The sequence below is a fragment of the Drosophila kikkawai genome, chromosome 2R (assembly GCF_030179895.1).
Source record: "Drosophila kikkawai strain 14028-0561.14 chromosome 2R, DkikHiC1v2, whole genome shotgun sequence".
In the NCBI taxonomy this organism is placed as follows: domain Eukaryota; kingdom Metazoa; phylum Arthropoda; class Insecta; order Diptera; family Drosophilidae; genus Drosophila; species Drosophila kikkawai.
This window is the reverse complement of record NC_091729.1, coordinates 24,586,685-24,601,683: the sequence shown is the minus strand read 5'-3', so window position 1 is coordinate 24,601,683 and position 14,999 is coordinate 24,586,685. Positions and strand designations below refer to the sequence as shown.

Here is a 14,999-nt window from a genome sequence, read left to right as displayed (position 1 = left end):
TCCGACCCCATAAACCATATATTTTCTTGATCAGCATTAGCAGGCGCATCTTTCTGGCTAAGTCCGGAGGAAAAAAAATTTTAATCAATTTTTTCAAAATTTCATAAGGGGTTACATCATTAAAATTCTCAAAATTTGATAAAATTTTCAATTTCTAACTAAGTATGCAGATTTGTAAACCTTATAAAAACTAACATAACGCCGCTTTCCGAATGCAAATTAAGGCATTTTTGACAGAGTTATGCCTTTTTTAGTTTTTAATTTTCTGTTTTTCTCATTTCAATTACAGACTTTCCATCGTCATTGCCATCGCCATCGCTCCTAGTCATCAGTATCAGTAGACCTGACACCCACCCTGGACAAGAACCAAGGGAAAGGACCAACGACACACGCAAAAGGATGGTGGATAAGGGATGGGAATGTAGGAACAGCGATCAGGAATCAGGGATAAGGAGAGAGCACCGCCAGTCAGGTCTGACGGCTACTTCTACAACAACAGCAGCGAATTTTATTCTTTGTTAATGAACCTAAATAAAAACAATGAAATACATTATTTTATATTATTTTGTTTTATTTTATTCCTATATAAGAACAATGAAATGAGCATCACTGGTAGTTAGTGAGATGCCTATAATTTATAAAAAACCCTCATAAGTGTATTTTAATTATTTTCTTTTCCGCTTTAAAAAGCGTTTTCCTAATTTTTCTTTTATTTTCCTGGTTCAAATCAAAAAGTAAAAAAATTGCACACTTTTAGGCATTCTTAAATATTATTTGGTAATTTTTGCGGCATCTTTTGGGATGAATTTTTAAGTCTGATAAAAAAAATATAAAGTAAGGTATACTTTTGGGCGGGGATGAATGCAGGTCCACGTACTTTTCTTTTATTTTCCTGGTTCAAATCAAAAGATTAAAAAAAATTGCATACTTTTAGGCATTTTAAATATTATTTGGTAAATTTTGCGGCATCTTTTGGGCTTAATTTTTAAGTCTTTGATTAAAATATAAAGTAAGGCATACTTTTGGGCGGGGATGAATGCAACTCCACTTGGATCAGTGCTTGTCAAACTGTAATCTGAACTTCCGCCTAAAAGATGCCACGTTTTTAATAGAAATCCCCAAAAGTATGCTTTAATTTTTTTATTTTGCCACTAACTTTTTTATTTTTGCACTATATTTAATAAGGCATACGGAGTGCTATTTACTAACTGCCAGTGATGCTCATCTAGCTATTTTGCTAAATAGCTCATAACTCGGCCAAAAACGCATGAAATTCAATTCGGAAAACTGTTCTGAGTTGGCCTTTTTAAGCTTAACAAAACTGCATGCTCAGTTTTGCTAAAATACTTACCTATAATTTATAAAAAATGTAAGCAAAAAATCAGAAAAACCCTCATAACTCGGCCAAAAACGCATGAAATTCAATTCGGAAAACTGTTCTGAGTTGCCTTTTCTAAGCTTAACAAAACTGCATACTCAGTTTTGCTAAAATACTTACCTATAATTTATAAAAAATGTAAGCAAAAAATCAGAAAAACCCTCATAACTCGGCCAAAAAAGCATTAAATTGAATTCGGAAAGCTGTTCTGAGTTGCTCTTTCTAAGCTTAAAAAAACTGCATACTCGGTTTTGCTAAAATCCTTACCTATAATTTATAAAAAATTTAAGCAAAAAATCAGAAAAACCCTCATAACTCGGCCAAAAACGCATGAAATTCAATTTGGAAAGCTGTTCTGAGTTGCTCTGGCTAAGCTTAACAAAACTGCATACTCAGTTTTGCTAAAATACTTACCTATAATTTATAAAAAATTTAAGCAAAAAATCAGAAAAACCCTCATAACTCGGCCAAAAACGCATGAAATTCAATTTGGAAAGCTGTTCTGAGTTGCTCTGGCTAAGCTTAACAAAACTGCATACTCAGTTTTGCTAAAATACTTACCTATCAAAATGTGAACCACACAACTCGGCCAAAAATGCATGAAAATCAAAACCTAGTAAGCAGTTTTGTTAGGCTTAGAAAATGCAACTCAGAACAGCTTTCCGAATTGAATTTCATGCGTTTTTGGCCGAGTTATGAGCTATATAGCAAAATAGCTAGATGAGCATCACTGCCATTATGTCCGATTTAATTGCCCCCACCAATATGGCAATATAGCTAGATGGGTATCACTGATGCTAATGAGCATCACTGATGCAAGTGAGCAAAATTTTTTCATTCAATTTGGCCGCTTTCCAAACTGGGGTAACAGGCGAACAGAAACCAGCAGCAAGCAACTGAAAACTGGTATAAACTGTTATAAAAACTTGTGGGCAAAAATAATAATTGGTATAAAATGTTATATTTCATTTTATGCATTTATACCTATTTGTTGCCGACAACAACAGCTTGATGGCAACAACAACCCCTTTACAACAACATCCCTGCAGCAGCCCATACAAATTTCTAAAATTTTCCATGCAAATTGCCCGTTTCCCAAATTGGGGTAACAGGCGAACAGAAACCAGCAGCAAGCAACTGAAAACTGGTATAAACTGTTATAAAAAGTCCAAGTTTCGAACCATTGATCTTGCAGTAAGCGAAGACTCAAACCAGATGTGACCATATTGTAAATTTTTTGGCTAAAATGTTGCTTAAATGCACCTGGGCACACTGAAACTGACTTTGCATCAGTGATGCTCATCTATCTATTTTGTTCCAATAAAGAAATATAGCTAGATGAGCATCACTGCCTTTAAGCCTGATATATTGCCTCCCAATATTGCAAAATAGCTACATGAGCATCACTGATGCAAAGTCTGATTTTATAGCCTCCCAATATTGCAATATAGCCAGATGAGCATCACTGCCATGAAGCTCGATTTTATAGCCTCCCAATATTGCAATACAGCTAGATGAGCATCACTGATGGAAGTGAGCATCACTGATGGAAGTGAGAATCACTGATGGAAGTGAGCATCACTGATGGAAGTGAGCATCACTGATGGAAGTGAGCATCACTGATGGAAGTGAGCATCACTGATGGAAGTGAGCATCACTGATGGAAGTGAGCATCACTGATGGAAGTGAGCAAAACTTTTCATTCAATTTGGCCGCTTTCCAAACTGGGGTAACAGGCGAACAGAAACCAGCAGCAAGCAACTGAAAACTGGTATAAACTGTTATAAAAACTTTTGGGCAAAAATAATAATTCGTATAAACTGTTATATTTTATTTTATGCATTTATACCTATTTGTTGCCGACAACAACATCTTATGGCAACAACAACCTTTTTACAACAACATCTCTACAGCAGCCCATCCAAATTTCCGAACATTTCCATGCAAATTTCCCGTTTCCCAAATTGGGATAACAGGCGAACAGAAATCAGCAGCAAGCAACTGAAAACTGGTATAAACTGTTATAAAAAGTCCAAGTTTCGAACCATTGATCTTGGAGTAAGCGAAGACTCAAACCAGGTGTGACCATATTGTAAATTTTTTGGCTAAAATGTTACTTAAATGCACCTGGGCACACTGAAACTGATAGTCGCTAAATTCAAATTCAAATTTGGCAGTTAAATTCACATTCAAATTTGTTAAAAACTCTACATTTAAATTTTTTTTTTTTTTTTTTTTTTCCTATTATTTATTAAGGCATACGGGGAGTACTGTTTACCCCTTTGTGTCCTTAGTGTCTGTTAATTCAGCCCTAAAGCGGGCGCGCCGGCAACCTTATTGGTTAGCATTTAAATTTGAATTAAACTGCCAAATTTGAATTTGAATTTAACTGCCAAATTTGAATTTGAATTTAACGACGATCAGTTTCAGTTTCGAATTTTTGACAATTTGAACGATGTAACCCCTTATAAAATGTTCAAAAAATTGTAAAATTTTTTTTTTGCCCAACATGGCTAGATAGACTCGCCTGTTGATGCTGATCAAGAATATATATGATTTATAGGGTCGGAAATGGCTCCTTCATTGCATTCCAAACTTTGGACTACATTTTGAAAATGTATAAATGGGTACTGATGACGACCCCCTCCCACCCAAGCTTAAAGCTTTTTCTCCAAGATCTTATTAATATTTTTTCTGCAGTGTAACCCTCGTTGTGTGCTGCAATCTATTGGCAATTGTTCAGCTTGGCCACAAACAGCACAATCACATGGGGAATGGCATTCCGTTTGCCGAGAAAGGAGAAAGTTTGCCCGACCAGCGGCCATTGTGTTGTGCTGCTGGCTGCCTTCATTCATTGCATTCGTTCGTTTGGCGGCGACTTATTTAATTTGTTTTGTTGCGGCATCCCCGGTGCACCTGAAAGCGGGCTTTTGTGGCTGCCGCCTGATTGCAGAGACTCCCTGATTGAATGCACTTCTGACAGCTTAATTAACAAATCAATGGATTACGGGGAATTTATGGGGATTTCACTTCATCGAACCATAAATCTTATGCCCGCATAATGACTTATAATTTATAATCGATGCACATTTATTATGGCTCCGTTGCTCGCATTAATAATGTGAGCCTGGCTAATCAATCAATCGATTTGGGAGCTAATTCTGGCAGGACGAAAGGGAAAGGGATGCGGCAAATGTCTGGCATATCTGTGTGTAGGCCAAGGACAACAGCTGCTGCGATCTGGCGAAGGCGAGGCGGGGCGAGGCGAGGCGTTTCTCTTAACCCACTTGGGCCAGAAACTTTTCCACTTTCCTGTTTGCGACCACGCCCACAACAGCGGCTTCTATGCAAATGTCCGGACTCCGGGACTCTCGGTCTCCGGTCTCTGGACTCCGGAATCTCCATAGAGCCCCGGAGAGACAGCCGTGATGCAGCTTGGAAAATTGAGAAAATTAATTTCATTTCAAGATTTACTTCTTTGAAATTCTATTTGCGTGGCAGCCCCCCTTACCCCCATGGCAACCTCCGGCCATGTACGACAAGATTTCAACAAGAGGCAACATTTTTTGTTGCTGCTGCCTTGGCCGCGTGGCATAAATTTATGAACGGCAAAACATTTCCACATGCCGCTGCCGCTGCTCCTCCTCCTGCTGGTGGTGCTTCTCTGATTCGGATGCTGCCTGGGCTGCTTCCTTGCTCCTTTGCTTTTGGCATCCTGGCAAATCTGCGGCAGCAGCAGGAAATATTCAATCTATGCGGCATGTAAGCGCAGAATCTGACTCCAAGAGCTCATTGTTAAAGCAAAGTCAACTGAATAAATGCAAAGCAGGGCAAATGAGCGGGATTGTTATACACTAGGGTGAGGGTATTAAAGGTTTTGGTGAGAGGTTTGTGTTAAAGGCTAAAAAAATAAAGATAAAAATGTTATGAAAAGCCCAAAATGGTCCAGAATTAATTTCTTAATTTTATTTTTAGAATTATCTATTATCTATCAAAGTTTGTCTTTTAATAGTTTGTTTTCTTAAAGGTTTTGAGTCTCTTAAAAGAAAGAGACCTATTTAATTAACAGAAACCTTAAACTATTTATATTTACGTTACATGAAATTATCTTCTAGTAAAACTTAAAGACTTGAGCCCAAATTTAAGGCCCATTTCCCAATGGAATTTATATTATTCAGGATTGTCTTGGGAATCTCTCCCTTATAGTGTTTCCCTGCATATTCCCAAACACCTTTAAGGTGATTTTCAATCTAAGAGATGCCCGGATATCAACATTCTTTGATGAATAATTCCCAGAAATTTGTCTGCTTTTGGCTGCGTTAGGGGATTCCCACTTTCGGTCTGCCGAAACTAGCCCTTCGTCCTTGTTTTGGGTTGGCATCTCGCTGCTTGGGTACTCTCGCTTACCCAGTATCTAATGACAGAATTTTGTTGTCCCAGTCGCAGTCCTTGCTGTCATCATCATACTTGCCCTGCTCCCGGGTCCTTGTTGGGTTGTGTATGTTTTTTTTTTGGGGGAAATGGCAAGCAAACCCCCTGTCCCCTTTTTGGAACAGTATCATTAGGCAGTCGCTGGCGGCTCTGTGTTAAGCGTTATCATTTGTCCTTGAGCTGGTTGAAGCCAAAGACTGCTTCTGCTGCTTGTTTGTGTGCGGAATCGCGTAAATTGTGCCCCAAAGATTAAAGGCAACAATGGCAACCACATCCTAGTCAATACACCCGGTTACTCAGCCCCCTTGTCACACCATCTTGTTGTTTCTTAATTTTTGCTTAGCTGGCAGCCGGCAAAATGTTATCTCCGCCGTTGTATGTACATAATTCCGGCGCTGCGAGTGAAATTTAAGCAGCCCAGTCATAAATTATACTCGTGGCAACCCGGCAGAGAGGCACTTTCGCTTCGACTTTCGCCGGAGAACACAAATATTTGCATACTTTTTTGGTAAAGGAGGCGGGGCCTACAGTAACTTTCAATACGTTCCAGTCCATAATCACAGATCTGCGAGACCGCAGCGTGGCGATGCTCGATGTTGCGTCACTGAGCCATCTCAGCCAGTGAAACACCCACGCACTCCTCGCCAAATGTTCATTGCCAATAATTTCGACGGCAATTTTCATAAATTAGCTTGTCGCATCTTCTTGGGCTCCTTTGGCACTCCCGCTGTTGTCCTTGCCGCCTCCAAAACTGTCAACTACTTGAACTGTAATCCAAATTGTTACGCAATGCCAAACTTAAACATACTTATTTATGCAGCTACAGTGGAACGTGCCTTGGAGTTGCTTTCAGTAAATTAGGTGGAGAAAGAGATTAAAAACTAAGTAAAAGAAGGAAATCTAATAGAAATTTTATTATTGAATTTAAGAAGTTATATGTAGAGGGTTTAAAAGAAGGTTTTTTTACTATCTTCATTCATTATCTTCTTCATCATAAATTCTAAAATTACTTTCTCATAATAACTATCGAATTTCGCCTGTAAAACCCACCCCTTTCAGCTTTTGTAACTGAATTTACTGAGCTTTAAACTTTAATTTATGTGGAGCTCACACGTACTTCAATGTGTGTGTTCTGCGGGGTGGCAAACAAGGGTTAAAGCCGCAATGCCAGTGAAAGTGTAAATTATCACGGTAATTAAGTAGGACTCGTACATGGCTAGCACACGCCTCCACCAACTCTCTCTTTCTGTGTGTTTGGCTTTAGGCCGCTTTTGCGCGGGCCATAAATTTATAATTTAATGGGAAACCCACAAAGACCAACCGCAAACGTAAGAGTCTTCACCAAAATCTACGAGCAAAAGTTTAATTTGAATTCGAATTTAGCAAGAAAAATAATTATGCCGTTGAAATAGCAATGAGCGAGGGTGGTTTCAAGGGTTGGAATTGTATTTGGAATAGAGAAAATATTGAAGGGGAATTATATTTATCAAAAGAGGTGTCTCTTGAGGGAATTATAGATATGTTTATAAAGATTAAAAGCAATTAATTTTACCCTATGAATATTAAATAACAATTTAAACAATAAGCCAAATAAGGCTTAAAGAAACTACCAGAAACCCTTAAGAAAATTAAATTTCAAATGAGTTTCGTTTACATTTGCCAGCAAATATTTAACAGCCTTCTCTTTACCCCTCGATTAATGGGCTTAAATTGACCTTTGTCTGGTTTCTTGTCTTGGAATTTCCCTGGGAATCCTCTTAAGTGACCCTCGCATATCTGACTGACCCCATCTACCAGCCGTGCCGAACCGTGGCGGCCTTGACAACTAAACCAGCCGCGAGTGTCCAGCAATTTGTAGCCCCAACCCCTTAAAAAGCACCCCTACAGCCCCCGCTCTTTCCCCCTCTGTCTGGGGGGGATTGGGAAATTAATTACCGCATCATGGCGCGAAAATGGCTACGCTAGGCTAATGCCTCAAAAGTCATGTCCAACTTTTGTGGGCTGACGCTGTGCTCCAACTAAAAAGTTTCTAATTACGACCATGAAACCAGCCACCTTTTCAACCACCAGCCTTCACCTTCTCCCACCTTTTTTTTTATTTTTTTATTTGCCGCGTTGATGTTTAAGTTTTTAATAACATTTGCCGCGGTGTTTCGTGTTCCGAGTTCCGTGTTCGTTGCTGCGTATTTTTGCCAGGGGAAAAGGACTTAGGAGCATGTTAATACAGCCAGCCGGCAGGATGGAAGCCATGTAAATGGTAATTACACTTAAAGCCATAATCCAGCTTTATGCCTAAGACTCGCGCCTGCTGCTAAGCCCCGGCTCGAAAGCTTACGTCGGAGAATTACGGCCAAGAAAAGGCGGCTGTCTCTTTTCACGACTCGATTTAATTTCAACAAATTTAAGTTCAGCCAAAGATAAATATTCATATGGGTTAATTATATAAATTGTCCAATAATACACAAGGCGAAACTTTGCCGCGAAACTTTCTGGCAGCTCGTTTGGGTGAGAAGGGTGGGTCGAAGGGAACTTTCAAGTCTGATTATCCGCATACAAAAGCAGTTCGCTGACTGTTCGGTAATCAGCTGAGAGAGCTTAGCTGCACTGAAACAATTTCCCCCATATGCCAGTGCCGGGGAATCTCGGTGTAACTTTGGGGCACCATGGCGGATACTTAATCTCGATGGCTGCGGCTGCTCTTAAGCATTTGTCTCAAAATGGCAGCTAGGAAGCAGCGACGCCATTTTCCACTGGCTTTGGCGTCAATGCGCTGGCTGGCATTTAAAAGGCAGACAGTTTGCTCTAGTTGCCTCGACGCGCAATTACTTAGAAATATATATATATAAATATGTATATATATATATATCTGTAACCCAATGTATGCTTGCATATTTCTGCCAAAAGTTACAACTTTCTTGGCCAAAAAAAGAAGCAAAGAAGGGAGCGGGAGCGTAGCAGACGCGCAAAGAAAGTTTTCACTTGAAATTCAAGCAATTGCTTTTGAAAAGTTTCAATTTCTGGCAGTGTGTGTGTGTGTGTGTGTGTGTATGCGAGTTGTTAGGCAAATTCTCTTTATACTCCACGCGCCAGACCAAAAACGAAAAACTGGTAACTGAAAGCCAAAAGCGGGAAAACGGAAAACGGAACAGAACGGCACTGAAGAGAGCGAGCAAGAAATAAACGAAATAAAGTCAAAACCCGAGCTCAGAGTCGGAGCTGAGCCTTCGTTGAGCTAAAAAAGTTTGGTTAATGAAATTGTGTCAGCGGGTTTCGGCTTTTCCCCCTCGAAAGGCATCAGGAGTGACATAAAACACAAAACGAAATCAAGCGCGCACTTGAGCCAAATTAATTGTTAAAACAACAGTATCTCTGTACTAAAAAAATATGCAGAGAAAGAAATTTAAGGGAATTTTTAATACAAATTTAAAGGAGTTTATGGGAAGAAGTCAAAGGGTTTTACCAAATAAGTTCTCTAGTTTTTTGTTCCATAAAAGAAAATCCTAACCAAATATTTATTTATAATTTTAATAACTACGCAAATGTTTCTCGAAATATTTCGGAAAATCTATTTTCCCAAAGTCAAACCTCTATCTTAATTGTAAACCCTTTTCCCTCTGTGTTTTCTCCCTTTTCTAATCCCAATTTGAACCTTCTTTTCGCAAGTCCCAAACGAGTCCAAGTTGTAATTAAGCCCAGCGAAGGGCGGCAAGTCACTCACTCAGCTAGCCGGGCACTTGTCGCGTTTTTTTTGCCCTTCGGACAAAACAGCTCGTTAGCCGAAAGGAAACCCCCTTTCAGATCATAATCAGTCTCTACCGCTCTCGATACGCGATGATGGGTCAAAGTTTGTGGCCGCAAAAAAAGCGAGGAAGACAAAGGTAAATCACAAAACCCGCGAAAGGCGGGTACAGGTAAAGCCGGTAAGTTGACTACGTCTCTCTGTCTTTAATAGCCAGCCATGACGCGGCTTAAGAAAATTGCCAGCTGCCGAAGGAAAAAATATCTAGCAGAGACGAGGTGAAAAGTTGCAAATTGGAAAAGCAGGAAGAGGCTGCCAAGAGCAGGGAGAACAGGGCTCAAACCTCACTGGCAGACGGGGCAGCTAAGTGCAGCTAAAATGTGTCTGCAAGTTGCAGTTTTTGGCTTAGCCCAAATGTGTCACACGGAGAATTATTTTGGTTAAATTTTAAAAATATTTATAGTTTACTTAAAATCTTAAAATTTAAAGAAAAAGTTTTATATAAATGTAACTTTTATTTTTTACAAAAAACCCATCAGATTTCTTCTGTAAAAAGGTCTCAACTTTGCAGACTTAAACATCATCTTAAATATCATCACATTAATGTAAACATAAATAAAAACTCCGAGGAAAAGGTCAGAAAATAAAGTATGAAATACGGATATATGTATTTCTCATTTTGGGCAAAGCTTTATGTGCATTTCCCAAAGAAGGTCAACGTTAAACCCAGGAAAATTCTATACATACAGTCAAAGGAAATATTTAGGAAGGAATTTATGAAGTACAGGTAAATATAAAGCATGAAATATTAAGTTAAGCAAAGAAATAAGCTAATATAAAATTAACTAATAAAGCTATATTTAAGAACAATAATTCCTGAATTAATTTTATAATTTATTTAAAAGAATAAACTTTCCCTTTAAAAAATCAACCTCAACTAGTTGAGATTTCCCTTAAAAGACCCAAACTTTATTCCTTTGTAAAATAGCACTATTTTTCTCTCAGTGAACTGGCACACATGTCCATGTCTTCGCATTTGCCATTGCCAAAAGGCGGCGCCTCCTCTGAATTATGTAGAATTTACGTGCTTTCAGCGCTTAAAGTGCAGCAATGTGCCCGAGTGTGTGTGTGTATCCTTTATGGGAGATGGTGGTGTGCGACTGTGTGTGTATGCCAGTGTGTGGACCATTAGTTTTTGTGCTGATTATTATGGCTGCCGCAGCTCGCTAGGTACGGCAGGATACAGGCCTGCAGTTACAGGATGGGTCAGGGAATGGAAGGACGCTCACGTGGCGTTGCATTTGTAACAGGTGAGCTTTATGGCTCTGTTACCGTTGCAGGTGGGAGTGTATGTATGCCCCTGCATGTTTCGTATTAAATTATGCTTGCCAACGCGCTTTCAGTGCCTGCCACCTTGCCCCATGTGTGGGTGTGTGTGTGTAGGCCTTGACCCGGGCTCAGTTTCCAGGTGAGAAGGATCCTGTGCACGACGTCTGATTGCCCCGCTCCGCTCCGCTCTGGTTTCTTTTACCCACCTGGCGGAGCGTCTGGTTTATTCAAAATTATGATGCATGGGTAAACGATTCCCTTGCTCGCTCCTTGGGCTTCTCTTGGCTCCTCTTGGCTCCCCTGGCTCCCCTCTGCTCCTCTTGGCTCCTTTTCACCTGCTCGTCAATCATCGCGCGTCATTAACAAATGCATCCTTTATCCCTGTGAGCCTGTCTGTCTGCCTGTCTGTGTGGAAAGCGGCTTTCGCTTTGTCATCTGCCATAGTGAATCGATTATCTTATTTTCCCCGAAAACAGACTCAAATTACTAAGAGTCCTTTTAGTCAAAAAAAGAAGAAGGAGGAAAAGAAGAACTATAACCTCAGAGGGTGAGTTATTCTTGACTACTTTTTCGTGAATATAAAATGAGTAAATAGCTAAGTAATGATAATTAAATATATAAAAAAAAAATAAGGAACTTGTTTATATAGCAAATATATTAATCAAAAGGATTCTATGTATATATCTATATGAATATATATATTAATGCAAAAACAATTCTTGGAAAATTCATATCAGTGAACACGAGCGTGACTAGTTCAAAGAGAGATACCTCCATGTATGCTCATGTGCTTTCACATCCGGTTACGGGAAGCAGTCAACTATTAATTTATTTGACTAATTTGGAAGTGGGTTTCCTCACTCGTTCCACCCTCCCCCCACAGTTTTGGCTTACGAAAAAAGGTCTGATATCGGGTCTGTGGCAATTAACCAACGCAGCGAAGAAAAAAAGAAAAAAAAATCCAGAAAACAGAACAGAGGCTGGCGCTCCTGCGATAGTTAGCCCAATTAACCCGCTTCGGCCGCAAGTGGCCCACTTATCCCGGGGCCAGGCATCAATGGTTTTAACTTTTTTGCCCGACTTTCACAGCAATTTCACAATTTCGAGCACACATACAGTAAAAGAGCCACCCAGGACCTGTTCGTGGGTGTGGGCCATGAAATTGTCATGCTCTAGTAACTGTCCTAACTGAACTGAACTGAGGGAAACTCTTGGAAAAGCAGGGAGCGAGCCACTGCAGCCGTCAATATGCGACTGTTTTTCATGCATTTTGCAGCCCACGTGGTTTTTACACACACAATGCGGCGTCAGCTGGGGGGAAAACTGGAAAACTGGGAAGCCAGTTTAAATGGAAAACCAAAACCGAAAACTTTTGATTCGATCTGTCTAATGGAGAAGGAGGTTACAAGTTTTAGGGGAATTAAAAATTCAGTTTAAAGAGATGGCCAGGCACTTAAATCTAAGCCAGGGGATTAGGAAAGCCAAACTATTTTGGGTTATAAAATATAAAAAAAACACAAATAAATCGTTTTAAGCTAAAGAATTAAAAGAATTAAGCCTGGTCGTTTATGTGTATAAATGAAAGAAAATAAATTGAACAAAAAAGCTTGCTGTTAGCAGAGTGAAAAATTAAATAAACAAATTAGTTTGATAAACTAAAATCAAGAATAATAAAGGAAATGTTCTATAAATTGATATATTTATATAGAAACTGCTGAATAAATACTATACATAATATTTAATAAAAATAATAACCAGCATAATAAAAAGCAATTCTTTCTAAATTAATTTATATATTTTCTTTAACAAAAGTCAGTAATATTTCTTTAAATTTGTTGTTTATTCGCTTAAAAGCTAACATTAAATATAAATGACATAAAAAATGTTTGTTTAACAACATGAATAATTGAATAAGTGAATATTTGCCCAAAGATATTTGCATATTTTGCTCGTTTATTTGTCATTCGATAGTGTCTAGAACTCAAACTCCTGAGGCTTTTTTATACATTTTTTTGCCAGCTCTCAAAACGCTTGCCTGCACTGCAGAGATTTTAGGGAAATATTGTACGAATATACATATATATTTTTTGGTTACATTATGCAAATATCTGGGATCCATTGAGCCGCGGATTTGGATGCAGCGAGCGATGCAGTTTGTGCAACGACCCGCTGGCCTTCACAATCCCCCGAACCGGGGACTAGACATGCACCGCGGGCATATAAATATTGATTTATACTATAGGAATATGCATTTATATAGCTGTGTGTGGGACGTGCATGCGGCTGGCTAAATATTAATGCGCTCTAAATAAAAAAAACAAGCGTAAAAGGAGGAGAAGGAGGAGGAGGTGCATCAGAATTGTTTTTTTGTTTTTCATTTTCGGCCCTAAGCTCCCTTCTGTCTGTTTATTTCTATTTTCAGGCTCTTGCTCCCTCTCTCTTGCTAGTATTTAGTGTTCTTTTTTTTGGGATTTCGTATTTCGTATTTCGTTTTGGTGTTTGTGCATTTTTCATTACAGCATTGACAGTGACAGCGACTGTAGCTGGAGTGTGTGCCGTGCCCCAAAAGGCATGTGTCCGTGTGTGGCATGCAACAATGGCTGCGCTAGATAGTCGCCAGTGTGTGCGCCCTGCCCCTGAGGCAAAGACGTGGCACTGTTTTTTTTGGTTGTTTTTTTTTTTTCATTCTTTTTTATATTGTGACGATTTTACAACTACCCCTTCGACGTTGCCCCTCGGGGGCACGCACAAATGTGGCACAGCCACTGGCTGTGTTCTAGTTTCCCCATATTGCTGTTCTTTGGCCAAACACACTAGGAACAAATAGTTTCGGGATGAAGAATGCACTACTCAAAGTCAAGAACATTTACTGTGGACTTGAGATGTATTCATTAAGACGGAAAGATGGAATTTTTAAAAGCCTAAATTTTAGGGAAGCTGGAAATATATTTTTGAGGGCTAGAAATATCTAAGGGAAATATCTTATTTAATCTGTGTGATAAAACTATCTTAAAACTAATTTACTTATTTTAAAAACACAAATAAAGTAATGCTTTAATATTTTAAATTTATAGAGAGTTTTCTAACACTTTTAAGTTGCTTAAAAAAGTCTAAGAAATTCTATAAAAATAATGCCTAAGATAATTGAGCTATCTCTATATGATAAATCTATCATAAAACTAATTTTCTTAAGCTTAAAATACAAATCAACAAATCTTTATTTAATTTATAAAAAATTTTCTAAGATTTTTAGTTGCTTAAAAAATATATGTTTAGTTTTTTAGGCCAAAAAATTCCTTTAAAAAAATTGCATATCCGATAAGTTCCTAAAGAACTAATTGCCAGTAGCTAGGAGGATAGGAAATCATAAGATTTGTAAAATAAGAACACTAATTTAACAAAAATTTTAATAAAAAATAAAATACTTTTAAAGTTATTTCCCTTTCAAATCAAAATATTCCCCAACCCCATGATTTCAACACCCCTTAAACCCCACATTAGGCCTACTTATTTCCCCCAGTGCAGCCTATATCCGCCATTCGATGGGTTTATTCGCATTTCTACTCTGTATTTGCCGCCATGATTCGGCAAGCCAACAACATGCCCTCTCTTTCTCCACTTCCCAGTGTCCCCGTGTTTCTTTCTCTGTCTTATTGCCGGGCAATTTCTGGCTTTGTTGATTGCTTGACAAATTGCCAGCCAGAAAGCCGAGAGGAGACGGGAGGAGATAGCAACAGCAGACAGGAGAGTTGTAGACAAGTGTTCTTGTCGTTCCTGCGGGGCCACCTTTCGTTTTGGCCTCATTGCTGTTGTTGTTGCGGTGTCAGGCATTGACAGGTGATGCACAGGTGATTTCCGCGCTCATCGCCTGACCTGTCACTGCACTCGACGGAGCCAATGAAATGTAACAAATTAACGATTTCTCTCGATTTCTCTCGATTTCACGATTTCTCGATCTACCATTTAATTTGATATTTGTGAAAAATAAGCGTCGAATGGCCTTTGACAATATTTCATGCATTACGGGCGAGCCCTAATTAAATTATCCTTGTTTCGGGTGAACAGGCAATATTTGCCGCAAATGGCCATGAATATCAAATTGAAAAGGCGGCCATAAAACAT

General features: G+C 39.0%; 1 protein-coding gene across 2 annotated transcripts in view; it reads right to left on the bottom strand.

Moving 5' to 3' along the window:
- dpr13 (defective proboscis extension response 13) overlaps positions 1 to 14,999 on the bottom strand; it is a 39,828-nt gene that overhangs the window by 23,947 nt on the left and 882 nt on the right. The gene's annotated exons all lie outside the window — the stretch shown is intronic.